General features: G+C 46.5%; 1 long non-coding RNA gene, 1 other non-coding gene and 1 pseudogene across 2 annotated transcripts; all 3 read left to right on the forward strand.

The window, feature by feature from the left end:
• The first annotated feature begins 111 nt into the window (after positions 1–111).
• LOC109274583 (uncharacterized) lies at positions 112–8,278 on the forward strand. Its single transcript, XR_008416955.1, has 3 exons — positions 112–282; positions 6,437–6,601; positions 6,790–8,278. It is a non-coding gene; the product is annotated as an uncharacterized LOC109274583 (long non-coding RNA).
• On the forward strand, positions 951–1,997 carry LOC109274581 (60S ribosomal protein L26-like; annotated as a pseudogene).
• A 907-nt stretch (positions 8,279–9,185) lies between the features above and the next one.
• On the forward strand, positions 9,186–9,259 carry TRNAI-AAU (transfer RNA isoleucine (anticodon AAU)). Its single transcript has one exon. It is a non-coding gene; the product is annotated as a tRNA-Ile (tRNA).
• The last annotated feature ends 2,928 nt before the right edge of the window (positions 9,260–12,187 follow it).

A 12,187-nucleotide genomic window follows, 5' to 3' on the forward strand; every position in this document is an offset into this window, starting at 1 on the left:
TCTGTCGGTCCAAAGTGTACGCGTGCGCAGTGCGGCCCGCCTCCTTAGTCTGGTTGCTAAGCAACCTCCCTCGCCGCTTTTGGTAAGCAATTCTCCGCCTCTGAGTGTAGGCGACCTTCCGGGATCGCTATTCCCAGCCTGCCTGAGAATTTAGCCATGTGATACCTATTGCTGGAACTGGGCTGGGGACGCGCTAAATAACTGTCAGTTGATAACTGTTCCTTGCCGTCTCATCCTGCGTTTGATCATCTCCTATCTAGTCTGGAACACAGAGGTTCATTTGTAAGTTTTTCTTTTTAATTCAGCAAGCGTTAATTGAGCCCAGGGTACTGTTGCGGGCTTTGGGACTATAAAGGAGGGCAGTGTGGACAGGGTCCCTGACTTCCTGACACTTATATTGCAGTGTAAAGTTGAAGGAATGAATATGTGAATAAACTCTGTGCAAATAGGGTGACTTGATAACCAAAAGGTGACTAGCCCTCCGGAAACTCACAGTGCGCTAAAAATAACAACTGTATGTACCGGTGTAGCGCTTTATGAAGCTCATTGTCATGTATTTGCTTTTTTCATCCCCACAACTACTCCCTTAGGTCAGGTATTCCTATTTTTTCCAATTACTTTTTGAAATTAAAGAAGTAAAGCGTGTCCTTTGGGGGGGGGAATCAAAATACAGAAATATATCAAGTAAAATTTGAAATAATCCCTTCGAAGCATTTACATCCTTCTCACTCCCCATCCTCCCCAGAATTAACCACTGGCAACAGTTGAGTGGCATCTTTTGGGAATTTCTGTGCATGAATTTGAACAGACTTTCCCCACAATTGAAAATCATGGGTATCCTTCTATAATTTGCTTTTATTTCCCCCACTTAATAAACCGTAGTCATCTTTTAATATTAGGACATGGAGAGCTCCCCTGTGCTTTTTTAACTGATGCATAATATTCCACAGTATGGATATACTCTCATTTTTTAACCATTTCCCTATTTATGTTTCTTATTTTTACTATTACGAACAATACTTCAGAAAATACCCTTGTGTGTATCTTTGAGCACACATATGACTGTTTCTGTTGGGGTTGATAGGTCATAAGGCATCGATAATTTAATTGTGGACTGATGTGAAATAATTCTCCAAAAATACTGTGCCAACACAGAAAGATCTATACCTGAATTCCCTCCCCCCCCCCCCCCCCACACACACACTTGCATGGACACAGGATGTCTACAAAGATTAAGAAGCCATTCGTCTCTTCCCCTTTGCTACCATTGCTGGAACCGCAGCAGGCGAGCTTTGGCCTGCCGACTGCAACCAAAATGAAGTTCAATCCGTTTGTGACTTCTGACCGGAGCAAGAACCATACCCGGCATCTCAGTGCACCTTCCCACATTCGCAGGAAATTTATGTCTTCCCCTCTTTCCAAAGAGCTGAGACAGAAGTACTACATTGGATCCATGCCCATCCGGAAGGATGATGAAGTACAGGTTGGGTGAGGACACGACAAAGGTCAGCAAATTGGCAAAGTCGTCCAGGCTTACAGGAAGAAATTCATGTCATCTACACTGAACGAGTACAGCGAGAGAAGGCAAATGGCACGACTGTCCACGTGGGCATCCACCCAGCGAGGTGGTCATCACTAGACTGAAACTGGACAAAGACCCAAAAATACCCTTGAATGCAAAGCCACGTCTCACCAAGTTGGGAAGGAAAGGGGCAAATATAAGGAAGAAACAATCAAAAAGACAGGAACAAAGTAATCTTATATACGACATTGAATAAAAACTGTTATGGGGCGCCTGGGTGGCTCAGTCGGTTAAGCCTCCGACTTTGGCTGAGGTCATGATCTCACAGTTTGTGCGTTCAAGCCCTGCATTGGGCTCTGTGCTGACAGCTCAGAGCCTGGAGCCTGCTTCGGATTCTGTGTCCCCCTGCCTCTCTGCCCCTCCCCAACTTGTGCTCTCTCTCTGTCTCTCAAGAATAAATAAACGTTAAAAAAAAGTTACAATGGAAAAAAAAAAGCCACTCAGGAAAAGATCAAAACATAACAACGTGCAATTTTTAACTTCTTTATGGTTCCCAATCCTTTTCTGCTGTCCTCCCCTGAGGACGTAGTCTCTTCTCCATTGGCTGGCAGCTTTCTCCTCTCTAAGCCACTGCACATGAGCCCCGAATGCTTCCACTGTTGGCCTAGGCCACTTTCACCTGTCCCCTGCCCTCTGGATCCCACCTCAGCAGGGGGCAAACCACCTGCCCGGGGGGCACTCTACCCTCAATATTCTCTTCCTCCCCGTCCCGCAAGACACCTCAGTTTCCTGCACACCCCTCCTCCTTTTTCTACCCACCTTACCTTTTGCCGGTTCCAGCCTCCTTCCAGCCCTAGGCTGACCAAGTCTCTATAGGTGCCTGTCATTTATAAGATAAATCCACATTTCTCACCCCATACACAATCTCCCCCCACCTGAAATCTTCAGGCCCACACCTTTGCCCATCCTATCTTCCTTTCACGTCTTTGGGCCTGAATTCATTTTGGTTTAGAAAGTTATTTCTTCTTCCTCAAATAACGTCTTAAATATACTTGACATATATTTAATTAACAAAATTATAATTTACATTAATATATTATTATTAGTCCCATCTTTCAAACACTGCTGCAGTGATCAACCCTGTAAATACTTAATTTCCTATATGTCCATGTGTACCCAGAGGAGAAATTCCTAAAGTGGAGCTTTGGAGTCAAGGGCATCTACTCTGAAATCTTTAACTTCTTTTTAAAAAGCTGAGTCAAGTTCACATGACATCGAATTAACCACTTTAAAGTGTGACATTTAGTACATTCACGGTGTTGTGCAACCATCACCTCTATCTAGTTCAGAAATAGCCTCATCACCCCAGAAGGAAGCCCTGCTCCCATTAAGCAGCCACATGATGCTAAGTGAAAGAAGCCACACGCTAAAAGCCACGTGTGTATTGTATGATTCCATTTATCGGAAATGTCCAGAATAGGCAAATCCCGTAGAGACAGAAAGTAGATTAGTGGTTGCCCAAGGGCTGGGGGAGGGAGAGGAGAAGGACTGCTCATGGAGACAGGGTTTCTTTCTGTCGTGATGACAATGTTCTGGAATTCGATTGTGGTGATGGTTGCACAACTTTGTAATAATTACTGAATTGTACATATTAAATGGTTAAGAATGATAGGTGGGGGCACCTGGGTGCTTCGGTCAGTTGAGCATCGGACTCTTGATCTCAGGTCAGCTTGTGATCTCACGGTTTGTGGGGCTGAGCCTCACCTTGGGCTCTGTGCTGTCGAGGGGATTCTCGATTCTGCTTGGGATTCTCTGTGTCTGCCCCTCCCCTGCTCATGCTCTCTCTGTCTCTCTCAAATAAATACACTTTAAAAAAAGAATGATATGTGAATTTTATCTCAAAATAAATTGAAAAAACCACAAAGGGTGCTTATTGCTGGTGCTGCTGTTCATGGTGCTATCTTTGTTAGCTCTGAAAACCCACATCTAATTCCTGTAGACCACTGGGATTTGATCTCTCCCTGTCTCCTTGTGGCCTTTCCCTTTATCTTGGGACTTTGTCACATTTATCTTTCTGTCTCTTTCATACACTTCTTTTTTTTCTTTTTAATGTTTATTTTTTTCAGAGAGAGAACGTGCAAGCAGGGGAGGGGCAGAGAGAGGGAGGCACAGAATCCGAAGCAGGCTCCAGACTTTGAGCTGTCAGCACAGAACCCGACCAAGGGCTTGAACCCACAGCCTGGGAGATCATGACCTGAGCCAAAGGCAGACACTTAACCAGCTGAGCCGCCCAGGCGCCCCTCTTTTCATATGCTTCTTCTGCCCCTTAGATTCTAAGCTCCTTGGGCCGCCCACCTTTTATCTTCCTTGCAGGCAAAGGATGTTACTGGATAGTCACTGAGTTCCTGTTAAATAGATGAACAGGTGAATGCATTTTGGCAGGTGAGCCCCAGCCCTATTGTTTCTGATTGCCATGGCTGTGGGATCTTCTGCTCATTTTCATCATGGACAAGTGGCTCTGGGTAGTGACACTGTAAAGACCAGTGTGCTTACCCAGGCAAGCAGGGGCGGCTGGACTTCAACCCTCACCAGCTGGTCCAGCCCACCACCCTGGTATGCGGCCTGCACCTGGTGTGTGAACGCCCGGGAGAGGAGGGAAAGGGCCTCCAGAATGAAAGATCAAAGGATACAAATGGGGTACCTTAGCAGGAAGTTTACAGAAGGGGGACTTGTGAAAGGTTTTGCCTAGAGCAGTGGTTCTTAAGCTTTAGCGGCACCCAAAATCACCTGCCTTCAGGTGATTGTGATTTGTTGAACCCAGGTTGCCATACCCCACTCCCAAAATTTCTCACCTGTAATTCTGGGGTGGGGCTCAATAATTTGCATCTCTAACAGGATCCCAGGTGATGCTGCTGCTGCATCGGTGACCATATTTTGAGAACCACTGGCCTAGATAATTCCTCGCTCTTTTTAAATTCTAAACAGACTAGGAAACGCTACTTCGAAAAAAGCAATTGCTGTGGACCCATGTCTCCCTATTGAAACATTCTCAAACACCACACCTGGGCGTCAGTCTTCTTGGTTTATATCTGTGTGGCCTGGTCGCCTGCTTCCCTGGACCACTCGTGCCCTAAATGACAAGGAGAAGAATTGACCGCTAGGAAACAATGGGTCACGAGCCCTTCACCTGTCCAGCACACAGAGACAGCAGCCAGGCTCTACGACATACTCAAAGGATGCTTGCAAAATGGAACCACCCTGTACCTTAGAGCTCCACCTTGGAAACTGCTCGAACACTACCTAATACAGCCACTGGAGCTTTTTGGTTCATTCTAAAACTGTTCCTTGCACAGTTCTGCCCGTATCCCAGAATTAGCTTTTCCCTATTTTCCAATGTCAAGAGATTCAGCCATGAGGCCGTGTTTAAAAGTTATGTGTCCTGGGGCGCCTGGGGGGCTCAGTCGGTTAAGCGTCCGACTATGGCTCAGGTCATGATCTCCCGGTTTGTGGGTTTGAGCCCCACATAAGGCTCTGTGCTGACAGCTCAGAGCCTGGAGCCTGCTTCAGATTCTGTGTCTCCCTCTCTCTGCCACCCCCCCCCCACCCGGTGTCTCTCTCTCTCTCTCTCTCTTTCTTTCTCTCTCAAAAATAAACATTAAGAATTAAAAATTTTTTTAATAAAAGATATGTGTTCTTCTGCTGAGCATCTTAATAAGTGTTCCAACCAGGAAATAGGCAGAAGTTAGAAAAATTAGAGATGACGGAAATTTCAAATGTGTTAACACTGGTAAGGTGGGCAGATGCAAATCCACCTGAAAATATTAGAAATTAGATTCATTTTAGAAAATAATAAATATATCTCAGAGGAAACGAAGCTAACAGGGATATCAAATAAAGAGCACAAGAATATTGGCCACTCAAATTAACATGAAGAATGGTAACTAACCAAGCACCATAAATAAGGTCACGGTGTCATGTGTGATGTGAACACAAAAATAGATAAACTTCCGACTCAGAGAGTCTATGCACATCTCTGAGAAGAAGGCATTTGGAACAACAGATATCTTATAAAGCTTAAGAAGAGGTTTCCTAAGAGGAGAACAGAAAGAATTAAAATTCAGCCCTTAAAGTCATAGAGAGGAAAATCACACCAGGGAACCCCAGTCCAATCACTGGACCACCGTTTTCTCATTTCTGTAGCATGGGGTTAAAAGTACCCACTCCAAAGGGCGGTTGTGCAGATGAAGTCAGATGTCTGTGACACTATACAATACTGCTTGATTTTTGCCCACATGCTCAGTAAAGGTTGACTAATCAAAAGGCATCATCCACTGTCACCTGCTGTTACTCCTTCCCTTCTGACAAGGGCGAGCCTGATTTTCAATGATTGTTGAACATCCAGGACAAATTAACCGTTGATGGGGGGGGGGGGGGGTGGGATTAAGCAGGTAGCCTGATAAGGTTGTAGAAACCCATGTGGCCTGTTGGTGGAGACCCAGAGAGGCCTTTGCCAAAGTCACCCACTCGCCAGTGGCCATCCTGGGCTCAGACCCAAATCTGTAACTCCCAACCCCCTGTGCTTCTACAGCTCCCTTGCATCTAAAAGAGACCTTTTTTAAAGCTTTGCAATTAATGTGCATGCTTTAAGAAAGGACATTTTTAAAAAGTCTCTGGAACCAACTGATTTGTTGTAGCAAATTAGAAGCAACATCTGAAAAATCCTTATGTTTGTCTATTTTTCCTTTGTGTTGTCTAACAGTTTTGACATAGTACATATTGTACAATGAAGCATTTTATTCCTGCCTCCCCACCCCGCCCCTGCTTGCTTTCTTTCTTTTTTTTCCAGAATTGATTGGCAAGAATTCAGCTTCAACATTCAAAGTGTTTTGCTCTGTCCTTGTCTGTGTGCTCCAGGGCTCCAAGTCAAAATAAAAAATATAAAAAGAAGGTTGGAAGACAGTTCAAGGAAATTGTTCAGGAAATAGACAATAGACCTAGGCCTGGACCAAAGAAAAGAGAAGAAAGTTAGAGATTCAACCCCGAAGTTTTGACCTCTGAAGAGTGATGTTCCAGAAAAAGGTAAGAGGAGATTATCAAATCTCCCTTGGAAACATTCTTCCTCTGAAATGTTGCCAAGAATGAAGGGCATGGGGCACCTGGGTGGCTCAGTCGGTTGGGCAGCCGACTTCATCACCTGGTGCTGGTCATGTATGAGTCTGCATTTTCCTAACTCAAAGAATGAAAACTAGGACCTGTTTGTCTTGCAGGAACTGTAAGATGGAGTCCGAATTGGCAGGAGAAATCCAGAGGAGTCCGCACACACCCGGGGTAGGAGGCGCGCTGGCGGCCGGGTGCTCAGCGGACGCCTAGGTCTCGGGTGCCCCCTACCGTCTGCGTTCAGTCACTGCGTCTCCCCCACCGTGGGCACGCCGGCTCCCTCTGCCCCGGGGGATTGGAGCCCGCCCACTCAGGAAACGAGCCCTCAATTCTGCCCGGCTTGTGTCAGGGCTAGACCTCTAAGGGATGATCTGTCAACTTCGACAAACCTGGATCGACCATCTACCATGTGCCAGTCACTTCTAGGTGCTGCAGGTGCAAAATACAAGTGGCTGCCCTCCTGCAGTCACGAAATTAAGAAAGCTCCGGACGAAATATGAAGCAGGAAAAAGCAGGGAATTCTGAATGCGGGTTGCGATTTTAAATAGGGGGGTCAGGGAAGCCTCGCTGAATATGTGACATTTACGCATAGACATGAGGACACGAGGGAGAGAGCCTTGGCAGTGTCTGGGGGAAGAGGGTCCAGGAAGAGGGAACAGAAGTGTAGAAGCCCCAGGGCAGGAGCATGGCCTGGTGAGCAAGATCCAGGAAGGAGGGTGATGGGGCTGTGTCAGGGGGCACCGGGAAGGGGAGCAGGTTAGGTCGGGGTCTTTCGGATGGGTGTTATTCTGCGTGTGGGGTTGCCACGTAGGCACAGGATGGGCAGTTAAAGGCGAACTTAAGGTGTTTATGTAGATAAACAACTACATATTGTCTGGGACATACACTAAATTATTTAGGGCTGCTAAATCTGGCAGCCCTAGCAGGGCTGGGCCAGGAGGGGAGGGTTTGAACAGAGAAAGTACTTGGTCTGATATGTTTTAAAATGTGATTTTGCAATTAGCTCATTCATTCATCTGACTCCTATTTATTATTATTATTATTTAAGTATAATCTACCCCCCATGCAGGGCTCAAACTCATGACCCCAAGATCAAGAGTCACATGCCCTCCTAACTGAGCCAGCCAGGCGCCCCTGACTCCTATTTATTACACTCCTATTATTCCAGAGAGTGTGCTAGGCGCGGGACATTCAGCGACAAGCAAAATGGACAGGGTTGCCGACACTTCACTTTGCCCAGAGCGCTCTACCTGTTTGGGCCTATACTTGCCCGTCCTTGACCTTCAGAATGCAGTCAAGTTTCCCAGTCTTCAAAAACCTGCCCCAAACTTCCACCCCTGGCACTGTTTACCTACACTCAGCGCGATGCCTAAGTGTCTCCACCCATACTAACTTAGCACCTGTCTTTGCTAAACTGTGGGCTTGGTGAGGACAGGATCAGGTCTGCTTGGCTTACAGCTGATTCCCTGTGGTTAGGGCACTGCCAGGCTTAATGAGTAGGCGTTGACTAAACCTGACTCAACACCTCCTTTTAATAACATCTGTTCTGTTAAGATCAGCTAGACTGGGCTTCTGCTGGTTGCAACAAGGGACATTGATGATAATCTGCCTTTTTTTTTTTTTTTTTTTTTTTTTTGAGTAATCAGACCAGAGGGACAATGTGAAAAGCTGGGGCTCCCTTCTCCTACTCCCAGAGCACAGGAGGTCAGGGACTCAGAGACCAAAAAGCCCCCCGGGGGACAGTATCTTTTCAGACACTAACCCTTTGGAGTGGGTACTACCCGTTGCCCACCCAGCAACTGCTTCATGATTTAATCATGTGCTAGTTAACAAGAGAGGGCAAAATGAAGACATTTGCCAGACATCAAAAAAAGGGCGGGTGGTGTGTGTGGGGGGAAACAATGGCTTATCCACCTAAGGAAACATTTAAAAAATGACATTTGCAATTGCTTAGGGGTATGATAATGATAGAATATTAAGTACAAAAAAGATAAAAGATCATATTCTTTTTTAACAAGGTCGAACTGAATGCCAAATATATATTTTTAAATAAGCCTGTGCAGTGAAAAAGGATTGTCAGGAAAGATACCAACCAACGCTGCCGTTGTTTTGGGGCGGTGGGGGATTCGGTGGTTCTTTTGTTCTCTACCTGGTTTTCTGCATTCTCTAAGCTTTATTTAGCCACACCAAAGCTCTTGATACACGAAGTTTCCACGCCTTAGGATTCTCGAGATACATAAAAAAAGCATTGAGTTGCAATGTTTGAAAATCCTACTGCTGAGCCAAGCATCCCATGTATAATTTGCATTCCCCCGTGAAAACCTTCGATTCGTGGTGAGGAGCCACTTTATTCTCTTTAAAGAGGCTCTGTGTTTTCTTCTGGCCAATAGGGATGACAGCGGGAATGACGACAGTTGCAGAGAGAATTGAAGGCTCGAAGTCCGCGGGCGGCCCCGCGCAGGCGTAGAAACCTCATAGACTTGACGGAGGCGCCCGAACGTCAAGTGGCCGGTTAGCTCAGTTGGTTAGAGCGTGGTGCTAATAACGCCAAGGTCGCGGGTTCGATCCCCGTACGGGCCACAAAAAGAAGCTTTTTCTCCGACCCCTCTCTTTTTACTTCATTTTATTTATTGTTATTATTATTTTTTGTTTGTTTAAACATGCCTTTCCAGGGCTGTGAGCGGCGAGCCGCAGAATCGTTCTGGACTCGGCCCCGAAGTTGGCGCAGGCAGCCACTGGGGAGAAAGGGGCGGGATCCCGCGCAAGTTCGTCCCTCCAAGTCCCCTCCCGCTGTGCGCACCGGCAGCTGTCCTTGGTGTGTTTGTTTGTTTGTTTGTTTTTTAGGATGCTCTCAGATGCCGCTGCCAGTTGCTTCCTAATGCAGAGCTTCTGAGGACTGTCGGTGGAGTCCCGGATTTTCATGGTGTTCTTAGAATTGAAAATCCGGGTCTGGACTTAATTTATTCCACAAATGCTTAGGGAGCGCCTTCCTACTGCAGGCCCTTCGCGATTCTAGAAGCAGAACAGAAGACACAAACCCCAACCCCCATGGAGACAATGACCAGCCAACACCTGTCATGTCTTTAGTGAGACACAGTTGTGGAAGCATCTGGAAACCTTCTCTTGCTACTTTCTTCCTTTTCAGAGAGATCTTAGGCTCCTTATTTTTTTCCTCTTGGTTCTGCCATTTGCAGCCAGAAGGCAACTGGGTGAAGTTCTCACTCGTGGTTCAAGTCTCCGCAAGTATTCAGGCATGTGTGGTTTAACACAAAAGCCAGTTATTTTAGGGCTAATGCCATCTTATATCAGGGTCTAGTAGGAGCTCTAGCCATGTTTGAAAAGTATCCAATGAGAACATCTGCTAAACATTCACTCTTTTTCTCTCATATGTGTTAAGCTCTGGTATAACTCAGTAACAGCTCAAGTCCATAGACCAGAGTCATAAAGCCCTTGGCACGTGCTCAGTGTGTAGTGAAAGCACTCATTAAATGCCAGCGATGGGACCCTTGTTCTTCCAAAGAGGAAGGAGAACCCGGGGCTCTTGACACTGAGTATAGACCGTTTGGACGTCACACCTTGGATATCTGTGTTGGGTACCTTGTTAGATGCAGGGACCTGGCAGAAGAGGAGCCAGCTGAGATTGCTGTCCTCAGAGCAGCACACTGTCCCAAACAAGGCTGGAAGGGGTCCAGAATACACCTGTGTGGCATAAGAATTATTTTGAGCAGGAGGCATTTGAACTGAAAAGTCTTACCTGCCTAAAAGTAGAGCCTTCCCCAAAAATTCAAAAGGATTCATTTGTGATAAATTCCCTTCCCTGGGACCGATCAGGAAAGGTGGACTCTTGTCACAGGAGAGTAGTTGGAACCACACCCATACAGGCATTGTCACAAAGCTGTCATATCTCCCATCTACTCTGGTAAGGGTCCATTTATCTTTCTTAAAAGGCATTTATTTTTCCACGAGTGCCCTTCCCCCGCTTCTCTTCTCCTATTAAGATGGTATATAGGTCCCACGTCTAACTTTCTCTATGAGTCACATTTTTATGTGAATTCTGTAGGTACATTAATAAAAATGCATGATTAAATTTTGTCTTTTCTTTTGTTAATCCGTCTTTTGTCACCTTAATTCACAGGCCCCTAAGGACTGAACCTAAGAGCATAGAAGAAAAATCTCCTCTCCCCCAACAGGCTCAAAAACATGATGAAATGGAGTGAGTACTCTGTTCTAAATGAAGAGGGCAGTTCTTGGCTTAGGGGTCAGAGAGGACCTTTCTGACATCTGAGGATGTGAGAATGAGAAGGTCTTATTTCAAAGTTAAAGAAAGAAGGATTGGGGCGCCTGGGTGGCGCAGTCGGTTAAGCGTCCGACTTCAGCCGGGTCACGATCTCGCGGTCTGTGAGTTCGAGCCCCGCGTCAGGCTCTGGGCTGATGGCTCGGAGCCTGGAGCCTGTTTCTGATTCTGTGTCTCCCTCTCTCTCTGCCCCTCCCCTGTTCATGCTCTGTCTCTCTCTGTCCCAAAAATAAATAACGTTGAAAAAAAAAAATTAGAAAGAAGGATTAAGGAATTGAAACACATTCCACAAATTTGATCTCCCCTCTGGCCACTCCTTAGTGAGGCTATTAATGAATTGTTAGAACACTGTTGGGAGCTTAGTGAATCCAGCGTGAGTATTGACTATGATGATGATGACCGCGTGGAGAGAAAAATGATCAGAAAGTCTACCAGAACCTTCGCGGACATCAGCCTGGCTCCCCAGGCTCCCCGCTTTTATGGGCATCAAGGCACTCATCATATTATACCGTAAACGCCAGTTTCCTCCTCCTCCTGCTGCTGCCTGGACTGTATACAGAGGGCAGGACGGTCCAAAGGCAAGCACGGTGACTTACCCAGCAGATGCTTAATAACTGTTGACCAATGGCCCTACTGTCCTCTCTGGGGAGGGGAGCTGAGAAACACACATACACGAGCAGCTACAAAACTGGATGGGAAGGATGCACAGAGCCAGTAGAGTGAAGAGGAGGGGGAATGGAAAGGTTGGGCTGAAGAAGAGGGAGTGGTAGAGCTATGATGGATGGGACTGAAGTGTGGGGGGTGGGGAGGTCCTTCCTTCCTTCCTTCCTTCCTTCTTTCCTTCCTTCCTTCCTTCCTTCCTTCCTTCGGTCACATTCATCCATGCATCATTCATTCGCTGATCTGAGCTGGCGCTTGTGCTGAGCACTGTGTAATACATCATCTTGGCCCTTAAGGTGCATCCAGTATGGGTGGATGTATCGACCTGGGAATAATTTAGGGCGCACATTTGTTAAAAATGCGCACCTCAGGGGCGCCTGGCTGGCTCAGGTGGTGGAGCTGCGACTCTTGATCTCAGGGCCGTGAGGTCAAGCCCTAGGTTGGGTGTGGAGCCTATTTAAAAAAATAAAATACGGGCGCTTGGGTGGCTCAGTCGTTATCCGCTCAGGTCACGATCTCAGGATTCAGGAGATTGAGCCCTGCCTCTGGTTCTT

This window comes from Panthera pardus, unplaced genomic scaffold (assembly GCF_024362965.1).
Source record: "Panthera pardus isolate Hobbes unplaced genomic scaffold, ASM2436296v1 HiC_scaffold_24, whole genome shotgun sequence".
NCBI lineage: Eukaryota > Metazoa > Chordata > Mammalia > Carnivora > Felidae > Panthera > Panthera pardus.